Below are 6,676 nucleotides of genomic sequence, written 5' to 3' on the forward strand. Positions count from 1 at the left end.
TTCGTAATTAATTAGGTACCATTCGTAAAACGGATGTGTAGGGGGTGCTAGTACCTTCTCCTTGCATAATCAGACTCCCAATTCAAATTCTCATAAAACAAACTAAGATTAGATGTTCTAACCGTACCAAGGTAAAGATTAGGTTAGTAACGACTCTAATTCAAATTTCAAAATCTATTATCCCTCGCCATTCTAGACCCTTCTCTGGGACGTTGCAACAATTATTTTTCTCCAATTTTTTTTTTTAAAAAATCAATTAAAAATTAAAATAAATAAATAAATAAATTTAAAAAATAGTTTAAGAAAACATTAATTAATCTGAGGCCAAACATTTAGACTACTAACTTAGACCTTGAGCCCAAACTTAACCCAATTTAACCTAAAGGTAAACATATTTGGTCAATAAAAAAAATAGAGGAAAATCTCATCAAACACAATATTAAAAAAAACCGAAAGAGAAATAATGTACTTATCAGTTGGGTTTTCTTTAAATTTACTATAAAATTGTAGGCTTATTCATGGATTCCAATACTTGAAGCTACAGCTACAATGGAGCTATCAAAATTTTAGCTCCATCGGACGAGAGAAATCACCATCCGATCATTTAAATCAAGTTGACTGCACAGACTTGAAGCTACTACTCTTATAAGGCTATTCTCCAAGGCATAAAATAAAAGTTGAAAAGCTCCAAATAACAATTCAACCAATCAAAATTAAGAAGGATGAAGCACTAACAACTTATCAAAAGTTCAGCTCCATTGAACAAGAAATCGCCATCCGATCAATTAGATCAAGTTGATTGTGAAGATACCTCCAATCATGAAGCTGCTACTGCAACGAGGTTGCTGTCCAAGCCACAAAACCAATGTTGGACACCTCCAAATGACAATCAAACCAATCACAAGGAATAAGGATGAGTCATGAACCACCTATCAAATTTTCAACTCAATTGGACAAGAAATCAACATCCAATTATCTAGGTCAAATTGACTATGCAAACACCTCCAATCTTGAATTTTCAGTAAAAAAATTTTTTTCTCCCTCACTCTTTATTAGCACGAGGCTCTCTTTTTTTATCATCCTCTCTTGTTATGTTGTGTCCCTTCACTCTCTTCGAGACCTCTAATTATAGGCTGGGGAGAGGTAATTTGAATTTAATTTGATTGATCAATCAAATTTGATTGGTCAATCAAATTTTTAAAAATTAATTCTAATTTTTTTTCAATCAAAATTTCAATTCCAAAGCTAACTCTCAATCACCACTTAGTTTATTCTTGATTTTTCTTTACACCTTTGAATTGCTCAATCAAATTACCAATTTGCTTTAATAAAAAATTTCAATTGTAAAGCTAACTCCCAATCACCACTTATTTTTTTACTTTGGCATATTTTTCATATTGCATGTTTGAAAATGATTTGCAATTGAAGACAACTTGGTGCACTTCCATTAATTTTATTTTATTTTATTTAAATTTTCCCAATGTAAAAACATATTTTCCTTTTTTCTGCATTTTTTTTTTGTATTTAAAAAAAATTTCCCTTTGTTTTTGTAATTTACGACCCCTGGACAAATTGGGGTGTCTACATTTGTTATATAGTGGACTGGTTCAATGGATGTTGGTCCAGGTAGAATTGGATCCTAAGGAGTTTGGGTCTATAGGTAAGGTCAACGTATCGGTTAAACCCACGAGTCAGGTCAACGGGTCGAGTCACCCAATTGGATCTGACTCTTTGGTTCATTTTTAGTGCATTTTCCAAATTGACACTAATCTCTTGCCTTCAAGTCCTCCAATATTTAAGTCCCTTTTATTTGATTTTGGCTATAGTGAATCCCAAATTATGATTTTTCCAAGCTTCTGAATTTAGCAATTTCCCTAGTAGTTCCTTCGAGCTGTCAATCAAAATTTGTTCTGATTGAAAATCTACTTGAATGACCCCCTCAAACTAGCTCATTGGGTGAATGTGTCACTATGCGAATTTTCTCTCTCTATACTGTAAAACTCACTATGTGTGAAGTTCTCTGTGTAACTCACTATCTGAATGCCTCCCTTTGTCTCTCACTATCTGAGTGTCTCTGTGGGAATCTCTCACTGTGGGTCACACTGTATGAAATTTATGGCCCCTTCTCACTGTCTGAGGTCCCTATTTATAGGACTTAAGGGTTGATTTAATTTGTCAATCAAATTCAAATCAAACAATCAAAATTAAAACTAATTTGCATATTTAAGTTGATTAATCAATTTTAATTTTTCAATCAATCTTTAAACAACCAATCAATTTTAAATTTTGATTTCCTAAGTGATCTTTATTGTGTGTGTAGGTGCAAACATGAAGAATCGAGGCTCCTTTTCTTTATTTCAATTTTCCTTTTTTGGCATTTTTTTTTTCATTTTTCAATGTAAAATTTACTCTGTATTTTTTATTTTTTTGCTGCATTTCCCTTTTTTTTTTTTTAATATTTATATCTCATGAAATAAATTTTTATATAAATATATATATTTTGATTATATAAGACCCAAGACATTTTGGGTGCCTACAATCTCCATAACCAATTACACTCATACTACATCTTAAAAGTTATTTAACACCCAAAATTGACAAACGCATGTCTTGACTTTTAAGGAAGTTGGGCTCGACTTTCAATTGAATTGGCTAGATCGTTGGATGCCCACAAAATGCACCATGAAGTCTTGGAGGCCAATTAGTGTTTGGTTTACGTCATCTTTCAATATTCTTAGAAATGTAACATCAACTTATTCCTATGTTTATTTGAGTATAAGGATGTGATGTGATGAGAATGTTCACATTAATGGGAGTGAAAAGATTTTCACCAAACATGAGCATCCTATAAGTTTTGGGAATTCCTTTCCTATAAATTGTTCTAGATTTTGACTTTTAGTCTTAATTGCTCTCACTATTTTGATTCTTGAACAAAATAGTGCCCCTATTATTGATAAAATGAAAGAAAAATTTTAAATTAGTATAAAGATTAATTTTTTTTAATTAGAAGAAGATATATATATATATATATATATATATATAATTTTAATTAAATATATAACTTATTTTTAAGAAATGTCTATTAAAAGTGTAAATATTTATGTTAATTAAAATTTTAACTAACATTTGTTATTTATTCAATAAAGGTAATATTATTTTTTTCTTATACAAATTTAATATAATAGTTACTATTTAGACATTACATAGCTCCAATTATTTTGGTTAATCAATTATAAGTGTTAAATTTTTAAAATTTATTATTGTTGAAAATTTTAGCATATCAATTTAATTAAGTTTGTATTTTAGTAGGTTTTTTGGGTTGAAGATATATTTTTGTTAAGGGTATAGTGCCAGATCCTCATATCGAACTAACATTGAAATGGAAAGCCTGTGTACATTTCTAAGAATCTTATAACACGAATCAAATAAAAATACTTTGATAAAGTAGTCATTCTATTTCTAGAAGTTAGATTTTTGTAAATGTCCCTTCATGTAAACATTTTAAAATTCTTCGAATCAAGTGGCCTCTAATTGAATAATTAATTAAGAATCTTGGGCACAAGTTCAGGTAGTGAGGACTTACGTCAGACAACCTTGAAAGAGAGCTGGAGTCTAGGGTTCGAACCTTACTGCTTATAGTGCACATCTGCGATTTACCTCCTACGTGTTAGTCGAGGGCACGACTGACGTATGCCTGAGATTAGTCTGGTGCTGTGAGAGTAAAGCCCACAAATTGTATATATCACTTATTGATCGATTGACCCTTCTGATAATGATATGCTAGAATGGGGCTGCACAAGCAAAATCACCTTCTCAAAATAAGAAAATTGGCTAAATAGATCCAATCAAACTTGCTTGATTATTTTATTTAATTTATTCAATAATGGAGAGAATCTCTCTTCTTATTAATTTTGTATCGGTCTAATTAATTGTCATAAAAATAACAGTGAAACAATTACACCACCAAGATTATAAGATTGATCCTAAATTGATCCCGTTGTGTGTAATTTCAGCTGATTGCTAATTCTATTTTCAGATTTTAATTAATTCCAAACCAGCCACAATAACACATAAACATAAACCTGTTTATTTTGATGCGTGTATGTGTGCTAAGTCTGATCAAGAAAAATATATGTTCATCAAACAATATTCAGCAAAGCATAAACATGCCAATCACACAGTCACAATCCACAAGAATGCATTTACGTGGTTCGGCCCAAAAATTGGCCTACATCCACGGCAGAAACTCACCTCTAGAGACACTATATTAAATAGGCGGAAATAAATACAAGTACACACAGATTTACCCTTATTTCTTGTCTTACCGATCTCTTCTGAAAATCAGCCCAAGAATAATCCTAGAAACCCCTCTTTGCACCTGCAAAGAATCCTAGATTTCTCCCTATATTCCTCCCTGATTTCCCTACAAGAAATCCTCCCCAAGAAGCCAAATCTGTGTCTTTTACCTTGCCTTTACCCGAGCGTGCACCTCCGCTGGAAATCCCCAACGCCAAACGCCCTCCTGCCGTGTCCCCTTCTCTCGTGCGACCCTCGCTCTCCCGCGCAGCTGAAGAAAACAACGGCTGTAGGTGCTTTCTCTCGCGGCTGAAGAACCCTCGTCTGCAGGTGCCCTCGTAGCTGGTGAAGACTCGCAGTTCTGCAGGAAAAAGTCTCGGCTCCTGCGCTGCAAGCTCAAATCTGCTCTGCAGGATTCTCTCCCCTGTTTCTTGAAGCTGCCAACAGAAAAATTCAAGTCCCGCCCATCTGCTGCTATGTTTTGTATTTACAAGTAATTGACAGGTAAAATTATAGCTATGTCCCCCATAACAAATAAAACAAAACTAGCCATTGGATCTCTGCTTGATATGGACGGCTTGGATTCATTTTCTTAGCTTGACACTCCAACAGATCCTCTATGTATCACGAGATATATAGGACAACAGCAACTGTCATGCATTCGTTTAAATGCGTATTTAACAGTTTAACGAGAAGAAATCACATACGATTAAGATATGCAAATTTGCAGCTCTTTCTAAAACTTGCCTAACATGGTTTTGTGATGGCTGGAAAATCACTGGGATATTAATTAATTAGCGCACATACAGTTTTTGATAGAACGGCAAAATCTTTTAGTGTTATCTTCCTGTAGATGGAAAGGACGGGCAGCCAGCTCTGAGCCTATCCCACATGCAATGCATGTCATGCCAGGCTGCCAGACTGAGGAATTAACATCATTAATTAAATGATCCTTTTGTTTTGTCCGACTCCATATTATTTGCAGATTACTGTTTGATGTGTATAACTGGCAGCTTTACTGTTTATTGGTTGGATCAGCTTCTGTCCAACTCCGAATGAAGACATTGTACGAAAAAAACACACTCTGGCCCTTGCATGCTCGTGTCGTCACTTAAATAAATGCATGAATTAAAAACACACAACACATATTATTTTATGCTCATTTTACCATTTCAACCCACATTATTTGTTAATTTACTGTTAAATGAGAACGACCAAAACTTATGAGGAACTTAAGTTACCCAAATTGTCGGCAGCTAGTTATGAACCTTATCTTCAAAACCAAAATTAATGGGATTTGCAAAACAAAATTATCAAGTTAAATTGCTGCATAAACATATATATATATATAAGTCCTTTTTTCAAACCCTGCATATCTAAGAATTTTGGGTATCAAATTGTCCTATTCTATATAAATATATGAAGCTTGCAGATTTTATCACCTTCAAATAAAATCTTGTATATTTATTTATTTTGTTGATTGGGAGACCCATGGGGTCAAAATTGTACAAAAGGAATAGCCATATCCCCTATTTCAAATTCTAATTTCCAATTTTTTCCAAAAAAAAATTTGGGATATATATCAATCATAAAAGTTCTAAACTCTAACCACTAAGATGCTCCCTTAAGAAAAAAATGTTATGTATTATACGAATTATGTTTTAGTACGTATAAATTATATTATCCAATTTTTATCACTAAAATAAAGAAAATATATATGTTGCCGCTAAAATTTGTTGAGTTTGATCATTGTTAGCTTTATTATAATCCTAAAAGGGGGGTGAATTGGTATTTTAAAAATTAATTCCTTAGGTGAAACCATTAGTAGTAGTATTACACAAGTCTAAGGTCAATTTAGTGCAAATAAAATAAATCAATATACATTCGACAAAAATTAAACTGCACAAATAATCTAATTAAGCATGCAAGGGAAAACAATAAAGAAAAACAACACCAGAAATGTTATTGAGGTTCGGCAAACTGCCTATGTCCCCGTCTTGACTCACCAGCACAAGGATTACACTATGGACTCACTTAACGGGCAGAGCGGCACCTAAATACAACCAGGTCAATTAGTATAGGACTGACCTCAACCTTCACAACCAATCCTTTCGGGCTGAGTTACTACCCCCTCAGGCTATGCCTGGAATACAACAGTATTTCAATACAAGATGCGTACAAATATAATGGTTTCTAATCAAGCAGATTTTCACCAGTAATAATCAGAACACACAAATAATGTAAGAACAATAAGCTCAATGGTGTATGTGTGCAATCAACACTCAGAATAATGATTATCTCAAATCAAACACAAGAGTGTATCAATCAAGCTTATCTTTGAAACTATGTAAAGATAACATCTCAATCACAGTTTAGGGTT

The 6,676-nt window shown here is 33.1% G+C and overlaps 1 long non-coding RNA gene across 2 annotated transcripts; it reads right to left on the reverse strand.

The window, feature by feature from the left end:
• Window positions 1–458: 458 nt before the first annotated feature.
• LOC131148663 (uncharacterized) lies at window positions 459–5,081 on the reverse strand. 2 transcript variants are annotated; one of them, XR_009135051.1, is made up of 3 exons: window positions 4,467–4,779; window positions 3,584–3,791; window positions 459–845 (listed from the first exon to the last, which is right to left on the reverse strand). It is a non-coding gene; the product is annotated as an uncharacterized LOC131148663 (long non-coding RNA). The 2 variants fall into 2 exon arrangements; XR_009135052.1 differs by lacking the exon at window positions 459–845 and having other exon boundaries at window positions 3,425–3,791; window positions 4,467–5,081.
• Window positions 5,082–6,676: the final 1,595 nt, after the last annotated feature.

This window comes from Malania oleifera, chromosome 2, assembly GCF_029873635.1.
Source record: "Malania oleifera isolate guangnan ecotype guangnan chromosome 2, ASM2987363v1, whole genome shotgun sequence".
NCBI classification, from domain to species: Eukaryota; Viridiplantae; Streptophyta; class Magnoliopsida; order Santalales; family Ximeniaceae; genus Malania; species Malania oleifera.